An 18458-nucleotide genomic window follows, 5' to 3' on the forward strand; every position below is an offset into this window, starting at 1 on the left:
TCTGCTTGAGGGACAGACAGAAAGGAAACAGGACTTGAAAAGAGCCAAGTATTCAAGACCTCTAAAACTAAATGTACAATTCTGTTTTCATTTTCTCCACTGAAGGAATATTAACTTGCCTCTACTAACTTATATTTTAGAAGATGCTATGAGCTCATTTTGATATTAAAGATTCTTTAGGACATTTTCTATACTCCAGCTCTTAATTTTAGTTTTAACTTAATTAAAATCTTTTTGAGATTTTCTTCATGAGACACACTTAGCCTTTCAGTAACAGAATACAGATAATTATATCACTCCTTTCTATAACATTTGCAGATGGACTGAATAAAGTAAAGCTGTGTTAAAATAGTGTCTGCCTTATTATTTGATACACTGGACAGGCTTGGTGCCTCTAGATAAGATCCTGGTGGTGTTTCAGAATAATACTGTTTCTCACTGAAGCCAATGTGCCAGGACAGCAGGACTGTAATTATTCCTGAGAGAAACACCTCCCCAGGCCTTGGGTGCAGTTGACACCCCATACTTTTAAAGAAAATTAATATTGCAGTATCAGAAGGTACAGGCTCATAGAGGCCACAGTAGGTAAAAAGTTTATCCAGTCCTCTTTAAATCATACCTGTTTAATGACTTCCTAGCATCCTGTCCATACAGCTGGCTTTTAATCTCTGCAAGGTGACTTCTAAATTCAATGTAAAGATACTTATTTTTCTGAAATGAAGAATAAGTAATTAAAATTATATATATGCACAGCTAGATATTTTTATTAACAGCATGCATTTAAAAATGCATAGAAATGTAACTTGCAGTTAAGATACTGTGTAAGACAAATTATTTTGTATGTATTTTATTAAAGAACCTCAAATCTAAATAGTTTTACTGTGTGAGCAACCAAAGGTTTTAGAGATTAAAATATATGACCTTGGACTGCCAGTAACTTTACACATATAAATACTAGCATAGATTCAGGAGTTTAGAATGGCAAAATCCTGTTGCATACAAATAACCTGACACATTAAAATGTATGTTCCATCCACAGCCATCCAGAGGGAATCAGATCGAAGGACTGAATATGTGTTTTCTAAATTAAAAATTCAAATCAGAACATGTAAAGTGGTTTAAAATAATAATTACATGAATGCCAATTAAGTATTACACAGTAATTACAATGAGTGCTATTAGCAAATTCAAAATATGATTTTGGTTAAAGGTATTACCATGGAACACAACTCCAGGCAGGTGCACCCAAACACCAACAAGTGGAGGAGGAATCACAGGTGCTTGTGTGTCAGGGAGGAATGAAATTAGCTCAGTATTCTGTGGTTTGTGCTACCTCAGCCAATTAGAACCTTGCTTTTCCTGTGCTTTTATAGGCTAAAATGTTCTTAAAGGATAAACACAGAGTAGAATTAAAAAAATTAGAACTAGAGAAGTGTGTATGCACTTTTGAGTAACAGAAAATTAGATTTACTTCTCTATAAAGTTTAACTTTTGTTTTATAATATCTGCACCAGGTGCTTCAGAGAACAATCCAAGTGATATCTTATTTCAGTGTGTGAAAGCTGGTTTAGGAACCAAAATTTTACCTTTATTAAAAAGCAAAACAAATAGAGCAGGCTTTAGATTTAGCTATCTGTGCTTGAAAAATTAGCAGTGTGATTATATGTCATGAAAACTGTCTTTGAAAACTTATTATCAATGAAAATATTTATCTTGAAATAGTTGCAGTTTGGGAGGTAACATTCAGCTTGTTCTGTATATGGTAAAACCACAATGTGTAATAATGAAATGCACACAAAACCCAATATTCTATGTGCACCCTTCATTTTTATGCACCATTTAAGAGCACGTGTGCAATCCAGGCTCTCCAAGTTTCCAGCTGTATTGGGAATAAAGGATTACACATCATGTATCTGCTGTAAACCCAGTTACACCTCTGGCTAAATGCTCCTCCCCAGTATTTTTCCCTAGAATTCCTATACTGATGGACCCAAAATTTGTGTTCTGAAGATTTCTCTTTGATATCACCTTTTCCCTTAAAGCATTCCACTAAAGTCAGCTGAAACTTCCTTTAATTTTCATCTGGATAGACTGACTCTACCCACACACAGCAGATTTCATTCAGTGTCTCAAAATAGATTGTCCCTACAAATTCAGTGGAAGCCACATTGTCTTGTGATGTAACCACAGACACTGAATCATCTCCACAGAACAAAACAGATAAGATGAGGTTTCCTTGAAAGATTTCCAACAGGGTGACACTTTATTTTGTATAGAAAACGTTCTATTCTATATTCTGAAGTCATGTTTGTAAATAATCTTTTCCCTTCACAATGTTTTGCAGATATCTGATTCCAAAGTGTTCTTTCATTAAAGGCCTGAGACTACAAATGTGCCACAAATGTGGGGTCCAAATGACAAATCTGCTGGGAGAACCAGAGCCAGATTCAAACATGAACAAAGCCCTGGAAGAGGCTTTGCATGTGTGGTGGAATGTGCATCCATTCAGCCTCACATTTGTGTTCTCTCTCTCTCTTTTAGAGAGCCAGACATTTTTTTTGTAACAATTTTTCCTTTCTTTTTCCTTCCAAATTGGAATGATTTTCCCCACTGAAGACCTGGTTGGAGCTTAAAATGCCATTGTTCTAAGTTTCAAGGGATGCATAATTAGAATAATGATAGTAGAACCAAAAGTGACAATTTTCATCCCAACTTCTGATAGGTTTGGATTGCAAATCATCTGCTGCCATTCTCCAGGCACATACCCAAATAAACAAGTAGCAAGTCCCAGAATGACTTTAAGATGTGCTAAACATTCAGTTCCTGTGCTAGTTTGCAGGACAAACAGTCAGAAAATCAGGCCACAGACACTGAAAGCCAGATTTTTGACAGCTTGGAGGAATGGAAGGTTTCAAACATGGCATGATTGGCTCTAGGGATGTTTCAAACTGGATAGATTTTTTTTTCCAAATCCTGGTTCTCCTTTTGTTTTCTCCTTGTGAGAAAATCTCCCCAGCGAGTGAGAGTAACCCAAAGCCCTGTCCACATCTTATCAGTGTCTGTCAGGGGCTGGAATTGCAATGCAGCACAGATATTGCACAAGGCATGGGCCAAATATGTAACAATTCCTTGACTCCATGGTCCAAATCACTGTCTATGAACATTAAGGTAATACCTTCACAGATTTTCAACAGCAGCTCAAAGCACACTGCAGTAAAAAATGTTTCAAGATTGAAAAAAAAAAAAAGCCAAACATACTTGATTTCCATTTCAACAATTAACAAACATTCTAAAAGGCAGAGTCTCCACAGCCCTGCAGCCCTGAAAAGCTGAAGGGTCTGTGGTTCAACTGAATCATCTGACTTTCAAGCAGAGGACATCTATTTTAGTTCATCAGACTTGCTAAAATTAAGCAAGGTTCACAGCTTTGTGAAAAATACACGCTAAAAGAACTCCTCTAAATCGAGATTGCGTACTAATAATTAAAGTTCCACATTCTGAAGGCTTTTCTCATGGTTTTTACCTCTTTCCAGTAAAATCGTAGGAAATGGAAAATTAGCATTAAGAACAAGCTGAAAGGAACAAGCTGAAAGGAACAAGCTGACTGCCACAGATCTCAGACATCCCAAAGAACTGAACAAAACATACAGTGTCACGGTCAAAAAGGTGCAGCAGGATCTATTTTTGTCTTAACCTCAGTCCTGTGCAAAGGTAAAGAAAAATAAGCACTCTGTTAACAACACAAATACATTTAACCTTACAAAACAAGCACCGGTTTGCCACACTATTATTAATATCTCTAATATTTACTGAGACCAGGGAGGGCTATCAAGAGATTATTTTAATATAAAAAACTCATTACTCCACACAAGACTTGGCAGTGTGGAGCCAGAGCTGCCTTCCTTGATCCTGTCAGGATGACACAAATCCACCTGCTTGCATCTAACTGGTAACTCCCCAGGAGAGCTTTGTTTTTGGTGCTTTTTTTTTCTTCTGGTGCTTTTTTTTTTCTTCCTTCTTCTCTTTTTCCTCTGTGTGTGTGTGATGTGGCATCTCTGTGCGTGTGGGGATCTGCTAAGACTTCAGACTTCACAATTACATTATGATACAAACTAATTTCTGTTGACACGCAGTCTCTGTTGTCCTTAAAAAGCCTTTAAGTGGTTTACACCTTGTTACTTCTCTCTCAGGTATGTACAATGTGAAAGACTCAACCAGCGCACAGTTTCACCTCATATTTCTTGCTCTACAGGCTGAGGACAGACCTTTGAGCAGCCTCGATGCTGCTCCTGTGGTGAGGGAGACATGGGGAGCAGCAACAATGACTGTGGCAATGTGTCATGTAGCTGTTAACACCTCTTCCCCAGAGTCCTAACTTTAACCAGACCTGGGATCTCAGCACAAAACAGCAAGTCTGTAGAGGCTTTTGTCTTCTTCCCACCCTCATGGCATATATACATATACATATATTTACAGGCCCTCTGACAACCTCCTCCATTGAAAGAATTCCCACCAGTGGTAGCTCACCTTGTCCTACCTACACATCCTACCAAAGAAATCCTTCCTCCTCACCACGACTGCAGCTCCTGTAGTTCTCATTCAGGCTGCTCAGGTGGTGCCAGGCTCAGTTTTGCCCTCTCAGTGCCCAGGATCTCTGGTCATTCCCCAGATCCACCTCTGACTGCTCTGGCATCTGTCTCAGGTACCAGCAATCCAACACACCCAGTCTTACACTCCCTTACCGTCACAAATTTGGTTTCAACCAGAAGCATTAACATTTTCCAGGTAAGGGGAAGGTCACTGTCCTCCAGAGGAATAGTGTCAGCTGGTTTATTTTAACTTCATCACTAAGCTGTAGATTTTCAGTACCCTCTCTAATTTTTCAGTCATAAACAGCATAAATGTCAAAGTCTTTCCCACAATAAAGGACTACAGCTCAATTCTATTTTTGCCCATAGTTTCCTGAGGGTTGAGTTATCACTTTTTCCAGATCTTTGCTTCTTTACAATAGCGTGACTTAAATGGCTTTGCAACAGTGGCTTAAGATGGTCTTGTCAAGGCATTTTTCATTTCTTTCAGAAATTTGACTAATAAGGACTTGGTTTACAGTAAAGGCCTTCACAGGGACATATAAACTTTATAATTAAAGTTAATAAAGGTTGTGATGTTTGGTGAGCCTGGAAAATGGAAAAGGAGAATGCTAGAACAGGCACAGAGAGGACAGAAAAATAACATTCAAAGGATTACTTTCCAAATTTCATATTTCAAGAACTTCACAAATTCACCCATCCACTACATGGTCAGTGTTATGTCTAGCTCTTGCAATTGTAAAATTAAATAATTACTGGCTAAAGAAACTTAGGTTACAGATCCTTATTTGTGCCAAAGAAATTAATCTCATATATCTTTTATAGCTTCCAGAAAAATCCTGAAGTATGTATTTATGTTGAGGCCTGATTTGTTTTGGTTTTTGATTTTACATTGTATTGCACATTGTAACATAATAAAATTTATTGATTTTATCTACACAATTTGTGTACAGTGGAATATGAAAAAAAATGTAAATTTATTCAGGTAGAATGTTCAGAAAAAAAGATGCAAACACAGTAAAATTGTTCTGTTAGTCTACACTATTGAATTTAGGAGTTTTACGAGAATTTTTGTGGGGTGAGTGGAAGTAGCATTTACCTGCAGTATTATAAGCCACAGTCACTTCAAATCCTGTATTTTCACACTCATTAAACCACTGCTCAGAGGAGTCCTGCTGCTAAAATATGATGTGTTTCCTTTATAGTAGTGTCATTACCTAATGATTTTGAAAGAGCCTTATTTTTCAAAGGGAAAGGGAAAGTGAGATGAATTACCTGGGATTGCACAAGGCAGCTCAGGGAAGTCTGGCCCAGCTCCTGTGTGCACATTTAGTGTGGGAAAAGGGAAGGGACACACTCAGGAGGGATCATGGATAGAAATACTGAATTACACAGCTGCAATCCTGATGGGGAATTTTCACATGCTTACTGGAAAAAAAACAACTTAAAAGCATAACTTCTGATCCCTATTTCAGGAGATATTTATGACTTCACAGCCCACAGAAACTGCACCCACTGAGGAACACGGACAGCAATGCCCATGATGGTCAGTCCCGAGGAGTCATCATGACATTCTTGTACTCCAGCTGCTCTGGCCTGTTTCTAAACAAGCAGTTTAAATGCACTTTCCAATATTTTTCTAAATACAATGAGACTTCTGCTTTTCCTACTGCCATTAATTTCATAGGAGCTGGAAAACGGGAGCTCAATATCTACCACACTATTCCTGGAATTCATGTTGGATAATCCCCAGAGCTGTTTCAGGTCTGTCAGCAGCTAAACCAAAAACATTCACAGAAAAGTAGAATTTCCTACCTTTTTGCACAAACCCCCCTGTTGGTGCTGCTGTAATTTGTATTTATAGCACTTTATCACACAGTGCCATAGCCCAACACAGCACTGCTTCTGTATTTCATTTTTGAGGAATGACTCAGAGAGGTTTGGTGCCTTATTATGGCTTCATTAGAGAGGAACAAAAAGACATATAACTGTCTAGCAGCCTATGGGGCTTTCATAGCATGGAGATTGCTGGAACATAGAAATGCTTGAAAGTGCTCCTAAACTGGCCATTTGCAACTCCAAATTCCCTTTATGGAGAATAAACTCAAGATACTTTTTTCACTAATTCCATCCTATAAGAATAATGCAAACCAGGTGCAACAGAATCAGGAGTTTGGACTCTGATTAGCAAAGTCACAAATCTAAGTTTAAAATAAATACACATTTTCATCTAAGCACTGTTAAATCCCAATGCTTGTTGCAGTGTAGTTATCCTCATTTGCTTTTGCCCTCTGTATGTAGGGGCACATGTACATCTTTTCCTGGAGAGCCAGAAGCACCCTGAGTGGGCACTCAGGAGTGATGTGCACATCCATGGCATGATTTCCATATGCATTGAAAGGTGCTGAGAATTGCAAAATATATTCCTTTGCTCGGGAATATAAAGATGTTTATACATCTATCATTCTAATGACTCCTGCCTAGGCTAATGAGCTATGTGCTGTTCATAAGTCATGTTTTAGGGATCCAAACTTGATCTGCAAAGGCAATAACAATGTGTTGGTGCTCTGAGTCCTTCTTAGTGATCCGTGTGCTGTTCCTTCCCCACCGTGCTGGTTCTACAACCAACACTCTCCCTGTATCCTCCTTTTCACATGACACTCCTTGGATTCTCCAAGGCACTGTGATGTTTTAGATGAAATCAGCAGTGTAGCTGCTTGGGCAGAGCCTCTGTAAAGGTGGTACACCAGTGTGTATTTGGCCAGCCTCACAAATATAGATATGAATTCCACAGACTATTTTACCCTGGAAAAGGATGAACCTCTTGCCTCTTCAGGCTCCAGAAAGTAGCAGATGGCAGCCAAGTCAAACATTCAGAGTTCCTGGAAACTTCTGATGCTTCTAAATCATTCTTGCATGAAAAGTGCTAAACATGAACCTTCCCAAAGAATGTTCCATCACATAAACATATTACTTAAGCAGCAACAGCATCAGGTAGCTCAAATGCCCTAGTTGTCTGCAACATCAGTACAGGAAGAAAATCAAAGAAATACATAAAATGGCACATAAAATATACTGAAAGAAGCTGAGCCACAACAGTCTAGGGAAGTTCATTACACTTACATGCATATTTACAAGGTTTATGAGTTTCTAAGCCTGAGTAAATAAGCCAGCACTAAATAAAAGGAAGCACTCAGAAAGCTGCCATTATGATCTACTACAAAATTCCACCTCATTTAGATTTACCCACTCCTCAGACCTTGATTCAATTCAAAAGAGTTGAAATCCTTTTATAACCTTGTCTTGCATAATGGAATAAATCAACATGCAGCATTTAACTGAGGGAGAAGAAAAATAAGACTGAACATGATATAAGGATACAGGAAGAAATGAGGCAGAAAAGATCTGGTTACACTTTTATAAGTGCAGTCACCAAAGCATAATTTTGCAATAATAAACAAAATATTATTAAGTCCAGCAACATCTGATACTGGGGCAGGCACAGTATTGGCCATAGCTAGAGGGGGGCTTAATTTTATCCAAGATTTGAGTCCTAATTCCACATAATTCACGTGAGAGATTTTTTACTGCTGGGTTTTCTCAAGCTAAACTATCAGCCTTCTCTTTAATGAATATGTAGAGACCATCCAGAGAATATCCTTATGCCTGAAAATGAGTTTTGATTTTCTTTTTTTTCCCCTAAAGGTATTTTAAAGTATTTTAAAGTATTATTGTTCGAGTTGCACATCAAAGTGATCTACTGGTATTGTAGAAAGGGCACCTCTATGTAATTGCATCAAATTGGCTCATGACACATTTATTGATAAGATGGATGTAGATAATGTTTGTGTGTTCAATAACCTTCTTTGGCCATTACTGCCATGGAGCCCTGGTTAAATGAGCAGGTTCAGTCCTCAGTTCTGGATGAAAACGACAGAGAGAGGATGAAACAATGAAGAATTTTACCTTTCTTTGTTTGTAAAAACTACCCTGACGTTTCTTAGTCCTCTTGAATTTTGTGTAAAATAACAGTTAATAATCAGAAAAAATAACCGTGGACTGAAAAGTCTGAGAATCTGTAGGTAATACAGAAATGTTTACTGATAATTCATCAGCTGGATGTGAGTTTGGACCAATACACACCTCCCAGCCTCCACTCAACTGAGGGCTGATCATTGTGCATAATGTTTATTTTCACACTGGTTTGATGAGAACTGTTCATCTCAGTCACAGCTGCTCTTATTTGGAGTATAATATTTTCATATTTCAGCCATAGGGTCTTAGAAATGCAGTGTTGTCCTTTCCACATATGCCAGGTTTGAAGTTGTTACCAACCATCCACGTGGGCCTGGGTGAGAGTTATTGTGTGAGGTCACCTGCTTGCTTAGAATTTGCAAAGGAAGTGTCTTGTCTTTAACAGATTATCTTGAAAGTCACAGCTGGATGAGCTTTTTCATTTACTATTAGAAGGCAAACAGGTTTGGGGTTGGTTTTTTTGTTTGGTTTGGCGGGTTATTTTATAGTTAAAAACATTGTTTCACTCCATTTCATAAATATGATATGATTTGGCAAATATTTGCTTGTCAGTCAAAACAGGTTTTTTACTTAGGAAACAACAAAAAGAAGCAAGAGGGATGAGGCAGTGGTGCCAACCATACTGAATGGGGCACTGAAGAACTGGGAAAGCAGGATTAAAATCCCTCTGCTATTAAAAGTCAAAGCATCTCCTATCCCAACTGTTGTTTGAATTGTTAGTTGGTGGAATTAAAGGTTCTCTGCTTTCTAATAAATTGTTTGGATAGGAATTAATCAGAGCAAAGATCAAAGAGCCAAAACTCATAGTGCTTCCAGAACCCCCTGGATTCTTACAGTGAAGATGCTCCAATTTGTGACCTCTTTGGCACTAAATGGATCAGCTTCAATACTGGACTTTGCTTTCTGGGCAGCACAGGTTGCTGCTTCCCACCAGAATTGATTTGAGCCTTCCCTGCTGTGACAGAGTTTCCCGAAAATCACAAAGAAAAGCTCCAGCTGCCACAGGGCTCAGGGTCAGCTGGCCCAGAGGCTTTGCTGGGAGCACCTCTGGCTGCTCCTCAGCTCTGAGGGCAGTGAACCCTCTGTGCAGCCACGAGTCCTCAGGGGGGCAGGAGCCTTCCTCTTGGGAAGGCAGCATCCTCCTCTCCTCACATTCCCAGAGGCTGGCATTGCTGTCCCACTGGCTCTGTGTCCTCCTTGGCTCTGCTTCTGAGGTCTCAAGGTCTGTGTCTCCCTTCTCTCTTAGTCTTGCTTTGGCAAACAGAGTTATATAGACCTGTGTTAATCAGAGACTACAAACAAGCCAAAGGAAAGCTGTGTAAATAAGCCAGGGCAAGAGAAAGCCTTTCTGCTTGCCTTGGCCAAGATAAATTACAAGTACACAGGTAAGTATGCTGTTTAAAAAAACACAGCAGGCTCCTGAACCCACAGTCATCGCCATATAAAATGACAGAAAAAGAATCCTCAGCTGAAGGCAGAAATCACACAGCAGACACAACAGAACAAGAAGCCCTTCCTAAAATACATTAAAAAATTAAGTTTCTGAGAGAGTACGTTGGCAGCAGCCATTTACTTTATCTGTACATTTGGGAGCACATTTAGAAGCAGCTTTTCAATCTGAAGGATCAGATCTGACACAATTCATCAGACAATAAGAGTGAAATCAAAAAGACAGTAACTGGAAAATGTAACCCTCCCCTGAAATTTCCCTCAGCTCGCCATCTGCTTCCGTTCTATTACATCCCACTGGGGACTCACTGGCTTGCAACAGCTCCTCTGGGTGGGATTGCCACAGATGGAGCAGGCAGGAGGGAGAGCTGCACTGCAGGACCCAGATCTGGGGGACATAGAACGTGGCTGGAGGTTCCCTTCTGAGGAGGGACACAACTGGAACACAGGAGGAACCGAATGCCGGCACATCCCAGCGGTGCAAAGATGCCCTTCCAGAAACCAGGAGGGTTTTCCTCCAGTGAAAACAGCAGGATTGAGCCACCCCCGTGGAACCTTCACAGGCATTTCCCAGCAGAGGTTATTTCCTCGGAATACTCTCAAATAGCAGCATTCCCTGCAGTTGTCAGAAGTGTTTTGCTGACACAGAAATGCATGTTGGTGTGTGTATGGAACCACTGGGACACGAATTTCCTTGAAGGAAGGAGCTCTGAGCCATCCAGGGACAGGAACAGCCAAGCAGGGCTGACTGAAATGTTATTTTCTGTCTTCTGAAATCCAGTAAACTAAAATGGTGGAAATTCTATTTTAATGATACAGGCAATCCCTACAGCATAGAGACAACAAGAGGATGCCATGTTCTACTAATCATCCACTGAGAGTTTAGGACATTTCTACCAATACAAAGGCATTATCAAAAGTTGTTCTTTAGAGATTAACTTTTACGCTACCTATACTTTACCTTTTGCAATGTATCCCACATACCTCAGAGCTGGGAGAGCTTGAGGGGTGTGTGTGGGAATTCTTTTTTCCTATTAGTTTGATCTTCATTCTTTAAAATTCAAAGTGCATGTTGTTTAAAGGATGCATTTAAGTGAATATTTCTGCTTCCAAAGAGAGTCTCCTCAGAATTAGAGGAGCAAGGACAGAGCTGTTTGACTTATTCAGCTGATTTTCAACCACAGTTGAGTTCAGTGTGCCCGAAACACGAATCCTGAATGTCCCAACCATCTTAATACACTTGAAATGAGTTCAGCTGGGAGCAGGTAACCTGAACCATGCCCAGGTGAAGAACATATAAAACCTCTTATTATTTAGTGTATACAACATTTGTTCACATAACTGTCAGACAAGCTGTTCTACCTAGAAAGAACAGCATTGTTGGCCCTGTGTAGGTGAACTCCTTTCTCTACAACCCCCATTTACTAGAACTCATCCTCACTGAACTCCAGCCCAGTGATGCACACAGGTATGTCCTCACCTTCACTCAGCTCAGCAGCTACTTGGGTACCAGATGCTCAAGTCACATTGCTAAAGTCAAATTTGTGTGCAACAGTTTCTCCAGTTAAGCCACAAAGCCTTTGGGACCCAACAATTCCTGCTGCTGTTGTGAGACTGTTTACTAGAGGTTTACACACTAAGAGCCATCTGCAATGGCTTTTCCAAGCTGCAGCATGGAAGCAACATATATTAAGCAGGATCTGTAATGACCCTGCCCATCACATCAGCTCCAAATCCGAAAATTTTTCAAACAGTCCATGACATACTTTAAATTCTGCTGGAAGAAACACCTCTTCATACCTTGCAAACACTAAATAAAAATATCAACAGCAATCATATATTATATATATATATATACATATATATATATATATAAAATATACCATAGAAGAGTCTTCAAGGAATTAACAAAAAGGAATTTACCTAAAATGTCCCATTTTTTTTCCCTAGACAATTTTTTTTTAGGATTACTTAGATGAATTCTTATGATCACTTCAAAGCACATGAATAAGTTTCAAGCCAAGTTAGGGAAAACAATTAATGTTACTGTTCATATTTTAGGATATATTATGTGTTAAAATTCATTTGGTCTTTTGCTGAAATGCCAGAACATCCAAATGCTGAAATGCTTTCACCTCATTTTTGCAAAAGGTCATGTTGATTTTTCATGATGAAAAGTTCATACCTTCCTACTTAGCAAAAATGGGAAATACAACGGAAACAAAGTATGTTTAATGAGAAACTTCTGCTGTACTGAATTCCTGTTGTCTCACACTGGGTAAACTAAACCAGAAAACAAATAATTCTTTACAACAGCTGGCAAGGATCGTAACATGAACAACAGGAAACTCCTGAAACCTTTACAAATCCATTTGAAAACCCCTCCATCAGATTCATTTCAGATTCTTCAAGTCTGGAAGCCTCCAGGGATTTTGGACCCATTAAAAGCCTGTGACAATGTATCAGTTTAGACAGATCAGGAATGAACATAGATTCTTTTTTTTTTTAAATTACTTATTCTACTCTAAGGTCTGTCTTTAATTTCTTATGAGTGATGAACACACATTTATTGAGCCTTTCAATGTGTGATATGATATTACCTTTCTTATACCACAGTGCAAACTTTAAAACATCAGGAATAACCCCATCCAGACTGTTCTAAATACAAGAATGTTTGTTTTTACCGTTATTTTTCTGACAATATTATTATTCTGCTTGTGTGAGGCAAAGCATGGTTGTATTAAAATAATGGGGAAAATGTGTTTCTCATTTTCAGTAGGTATTTTATTTTCTTCAAAAATTCTTGAAAACTGTGATGCTTTGGGAGAACATTTAAGCATTAGAGTATCTCATGAAGAGCAGCTTTTCCCATTCACACTCAGAAGCATTTCTTTCAAGAAGACCATTACCAGGATGACTTGTCTTGGTTTTAGAATATCCATTTTAACCTTAAAGCAAGCTCACTACTTGGAATTTTAAAGTCTCCTGGCATGATGCTATATTTTGTCTCAAAATCCAATATACTGTGGTTTTACCCCCTCTTCCAGCTGTTACTGTGCAGTAAATCAGTTGGATGTTTGGCTCCCAGCACCAGTCCTTCAAACAGGTTTGAGCAGACAATGGCCACTCTCCTGAAAATTTATGTTTTCAGGGCCAGAAATGAGGAAAAATCAGGCAAGTGGAACACGTGGAATATCAAATATTAACATCAGTGGAGCCTACCCAGGAAAGATCACAGGTCTGTGGCAGCAGAGACCACGTGAAACTTGTGACAAACACAGGAATGTGACTTGAAGATCCACCCCCTGAGGACAGGAAGGTTCTGAATCTATCATAGCACTTCATGTTGGCAGGGGCTCGAAATGTAACTGTTTATAACACTGCTTTATAATCTTATTTCTGGGAGCACACCATTAGTTTATGTAAAATCTAGGTGAAGGAGCCTCACCTCTGCTGGGAAGGACTCCCAGGTCAGACCAGTCAGCCACCCCTATTACCCAGCTTTATTTTGTAGGTCACTTGTACATTGTGTGTTCCATTAAAGCTTACAATAGCCCTGAAGATACTGGGCAGTTATGGAATATGATAACATTCCCCATCTCACTGTTCAGATGTGGTACCAGACACATCCCCTGCCGTGGTTGCCAATAACTGGCTTTTAATGAGCTGTTTGTGCCAGTCAGCAGAAAGGGCCCTGCGGATCTGAGAGCTCCAGAACTCTCCTGTTGTTCAGAAATGACAGGTGACCTCCCCCAGATCAGTGCATGTATCAATGCCCACTGGCCCAGGGCTTGATTTTAGAAAAGACCCTTTTACAACTTCTTCCCCACTTGTAATAATAAATAAAAAAAAAAGCCCATCAATCCTCACTCATTTTTCCCTTCTAATTCACCTTGGCTGCAATGCCCTTCCCAGTTAATAAAAGTGAGGCTGGAGATGTGTTATGACTGCAGCCACATCTTATTGTCATCTCTTATCTTATATTTAGATCATAAGCTTTATGAGGCAACGTCTGTGTTTTTGCACTGATTTTATATGGTGGCTGGTGCACAGGCTTAATGCAAAATTGTGGCTCCTAGGAGTTGTCACTGATGATAAAAGCTGTTTTAATGAGTCTGCATTATCAATAACATCATTAGCGTTATTCCCTGATAAATTTCATCGCTTCCAAATCAATGTCAGGCAATTATTTTAAAATAGACAGTGGATGCATTATTTTCTAATAACCCTACAAATGTGTGTCTTGCTTAAACAAAGAGACAAATTCAGCTCCAGCTAAGCATGAAATACTCTGTAATGTTTTCATTATGGGGTTACATATGAGGTTGTTCATTAGACAGACTAAACGAGCAGACGATAAATAAAAATTGAAAGAGAGAAATGTTCAGGGCACCAGTATAAACTCAGCAGAGCTTCTGATTTTCCTCTGATCATCCTGCTTTGCAGCCCTTCTGGATTCCTGCACTCAGGACACACAGGTTGAGCTGCCCCAGCAGTCCCCTGGTCAGCCAGGAGCCTCCTGCCTTTGTCCTCCCCAGAGCAGTGTCAGGGTCTTCCCTGCCAAGCCCAGCTTTGGTTTGTGGTTTTAATGAAAACCACTTCATGTATTACAGAATAAATTATTGTCATTCTCTCTTGGATTATTGGTTTAAGTGCAATTAATTGGAGACTGAAGATGGGAAAGCTGGTATGAAATACATTCTCCCTTTTGCCCTGTCTGCCCTCTCTCCCATGTAAGGAAGCTGGGCTTGCCACCAATTTCTTGCAGCTCAGAAACGATCATTTTGAAAGAGCATTCACCAGTGTTCCCAGGATATATATAGAGATACATATGTAGCTGTACATTAGGCACCATCAGTGTACTTCTTCCTTTGCTTACTAAAAGAAAAAAACATGGGGATAATATATACAGAGCATTTAAGAGTGTTTGTTTCCCCTGAATGCACTCATTTTGGTGATATTCATCATCATTAGGCACAAGGTTTGCTTCCATTTCTTTTTTTTTTTTTTTGGTGAAGAAAGCTTCCTCACCAGCAGCATTTGCACTTGTGCAGATTTGGATCCTCCCACTGGTGGAAGCTGTACGTCCTGGATTCAATGAGGGAATTTAAATTACAGAAATATGGACATAAATATTCATCTCTTTAGGCTGTTTTCACGTCCCTCCCCCTCCAAAAAAGACGGAGTACTACAGCCAATGGATTAAGGCACACTGAGCAAGGGTGGGGAGGCACCAGGTATCAACTCCTCAGTCACTCAGCAGTGCAGTGACCTTGTGTCTGTCACGGGAAAGGACTCAGGACCCGTTAATGCTTCAATCAGCTGCTTCTTTGTAACATCCCGGGGACATAATGTCTCCTTGTATAAATGATGTGCAGCCCGTGCCCTGCTCTGGTGCTGATGGTATTTTGCTTTCTCTGCTTTTATAAGGATTAGGAGCATAGAAAAGCAGCCCTGCTAGAAATTAAGGTGTCTAACAGCTTGGGTGTTTCATGTTTTTAAAAAGTGTAGCATGAGTGAAACCAAATATCCCCCTTTTTTTTCTTAACTAACAGCTATTATTTCTATATCTTTGGAAACAGGAAAGATCACAGAGACTGTTCTCTCACTGCTCTACCAGAAACAGGCGTCAGCAGACCAGTTCAAAAAAGTAGGGTATAAAATTATTGTGTTTCTACATATAAAGATTTAGGTATTAAAGTTACATTTACCATCCGTTGTGCAACACTGTACATTACAGCATCTCTGGAGGTCATCCTTACAAGCTGGTGACAGCACTCTGTATCTAGAAGTTATTAGTCTAAGAATAAGCCCATTTTTATGCAGTTCTTCAGAATAACTCTCTCAAGTGGGCAGAGGGGATAAAGTACAAATGTAGGGCAGCTCTGAGCATCACGTGTCACAGAGGACACGCTCAGTGTCCTGTTTTTGGAGGAAGAGCGATGGGCTTCCCTTGCCCTTTCTTTGCAGCACTAAATCCATTTGTTACAACTGTAGATTGTCCTTTCAGATATACACCTGCACCTCTAAATTAAACCTGGCTTCATGAAAGAACCAGTTTCCTCGGAGAAGTCAGCGCTAATTTTTTTAGTTGATTGATTTAATGGGCAATAAATGAAAGTATAGTGACTGCTACAGTGGATCTCTTTCAAAATGTCTTTATGTTTGCATAAACTGTATCCATGACCTCAAAGTTTCCTGAATGCTGACAGGGAAATTAAAATTCCCATTAAAAAAAATAAAACTCTTATTAGTTCTTCTGGAAGTAACTGATGCACAGTGAGATTAAATGAGTTCACCAAAGAGAGACAACATTTCCTTTAGACCCTTAATATTACATGTGAGATACACATTTCACAGTCATCAGCTGCAGTGGTTCCCAAGGACATGTGACAAGATAATTTAAGGAATTTGATGGAAAATTTTCATGGAATAAGGAACCTCAACATGTTTTTAAAATGAAGGAGAGTTGGATGCCTAACACATACCTTGATCTGTATTTCCCCTACAAGGAGTGGAAGAATTAGAGGGTACAAAAACATCATTAACAGCCATTCACTGTCAATGTGGGCTAGAAATCAAAATGCCTTTGAAAATGAAGACAGCTCAGGTAATCTCTCTGTATTGTTCCTCTAATTTTTGACAGGAGGATGCCTATTATTATCCAGCAACATTGGAAAAAAAGCTTTTTCCTTAACTAGCTCTATCAGATTACACTTCTCCATCACTTTCTCTCTTCCCTCCACTTAGTGATAGCTGGGTTTGGCAAATGGCTGCAATAAAATGGCTTCTCTTTTACAAAGCAAAATAAACAACACATGGTAGATTTAATATAACCAATCAACTCCCTCTCCAAATGACTTCATTGCATTATCTCCTGATAGTAAGTGACAGCTGTGTTTAATGAGCTGGAAGAACAGGTCAATAAAATATATATATGCATGTTGCTTAAGTATCTATTACATATGTGTAGACATTAAGGCAGCTCGTGGCATTTATCCTACTGCAGGATTTTATAATGACAAAGCACCATGGGTTCCAGCAAACAAGATTAAAGACTATTTCCTCACAGAGTACTGCCAGCAATTCCTGAGCATTTTAAACTTATTTTTAAAATCTGTAGATTAGTACAGATGATCAGAGACCACACCAAGGATCTCTTTGCCTGGCTCTGTTGAGCTCATTCCTGAAACAGAAGCTCCTTTGCTGTTCCAATACTGGTTTTCTGCAAGTTCACGATGGAGAGTTATCTCTCAGAATCAGCTGCTCTGCACATTTTACTAATGCAAATGAACACTTCAAAATTACAAAACAAGAGGGGTGAGAAGCTGCCAGACTCAAATACTTTAGAGAGTCATTCCTAGAGAATACTATAGTATTTGCCTCCTGAATTAAACCCAAGGCATTCCTACACAGTGACTGTTGGCACTAGAATCCACCACCAAGCCTGACACTACCCAGCCCTACCAAAAACTGACATTCCTAGCTGTATATTTATTCTCAGGTCTTTTCTCAGCCCCAGAAACTGGAGTTTTCTTACACCAGTACACTGAAAAAAGTTTTCAATAAAGGCACAAGGTTATAATTTCTCTTTTTAAAGGGCATTTGAACATCATTAGCACAATCAAGGATATTCTCAAAACTGAGAGAATGTAAAATGCTCTCAACCAAGAATAGAGGAGCAGAGCACAGCTTAGACCAACAGCTCAGAGTTTCTAATTGCACTCTTAGAAAGAATCCTGGCAATAAGGTGCTTAAATTACTACAGCAGGATAATGATCCTCAAACTAGTGTGGAGGCATCTGGGATTGGGACTTGAAAGAATCAAACTTCTTGGCTCCATTCTTTCATGTTCACATACACAGCTGGAAAAAGCTGAGCTGATCCTTTCAGAAATGAAGTTAATGAATTAAAGTGTAACAGCGAAGAATTTATTAAACATTAAGAAAAGGATCAGAGCAAATGATCCAAATGCTGTGTCTGTGAGAGCAAAGAGAGCATCTGATTAGCTGTGGCTTTGCACCATAACAGACAATCAACCAGCACACCTTTGGGTTTGCTTTCAGATAAAAGCTGTTCCTGTAACTGTTCATGAGAAAGTAACATTTGTCACATGCTGAATGAAATGACTGAGTCCTCAAAGCCTGGTGGTCTGTCACCTAACAAAGACCACCATCCCAGACTCCACAGTAAGAGAGCAATTTTGGCAGTGCATTAAGCACAGCATAATGCTTCAGGTGAAGAATATGTAAAGAATATGTCTCTGTAAGATAAGTATTACCAAAAGAGCTGAGGAGGTGCAGGCAGTAAGTACATTTTCAGTCACCTACTCCAGTCCCCAGCTCTATTACAGAAATTAAAGTAACAATAATGATTTAATTATAT

General features: G+C 39.3%; 1 protein-coding gene and 1 long non-coding RNA gene across 13 annotated transcripts in view; both read right to left on the reverse strand.

The window, feature by feature from the left end:
* The window catches only part of LOC113952596, a 41007-nt gene extending 36994 nt beyond the window's left edge, over positions 1-4013 (reverse strand). The window contains exons 1-2 of the long non-coding RNA XR_003529598.1: positions 3933-4013; positions 620-711 (exon numbers count right to left, since the gene is read on the reverse strand). This is a non-coding gene — a long non-coding RNA (uncharacterized LOC113952596). The remainder of the gene's footprint in view (positions 1-619; positions 712-3932) is intronic.
* The window catches only part of RBFOX1 (RNA binding fox-1 homolog 1), a 1158532-nt gene that overhangs the window by 838036 nt on the left and 302038 nt on the right, over positions 1-18458 (reverse strand). The gene's annotated exons all lie outside the window — the stretch shown is intronic.

The sequence above is a fragment of the Corapipo altera genome, unplaced genomic scaffold, assembly GCF_003945725.1.
Source record: "Corapipo altera isolate COAL_440 unplaced genomic scaffold, ASM394572v1 98, whole genome shotgun sequence".
In the NCBI taxonomy this organism is placed as follows: Eukaryota; Metazoa; Chordata; class Aves; order Passeriformes; family Pipridae; genus Corapipo; species Corapipo altera.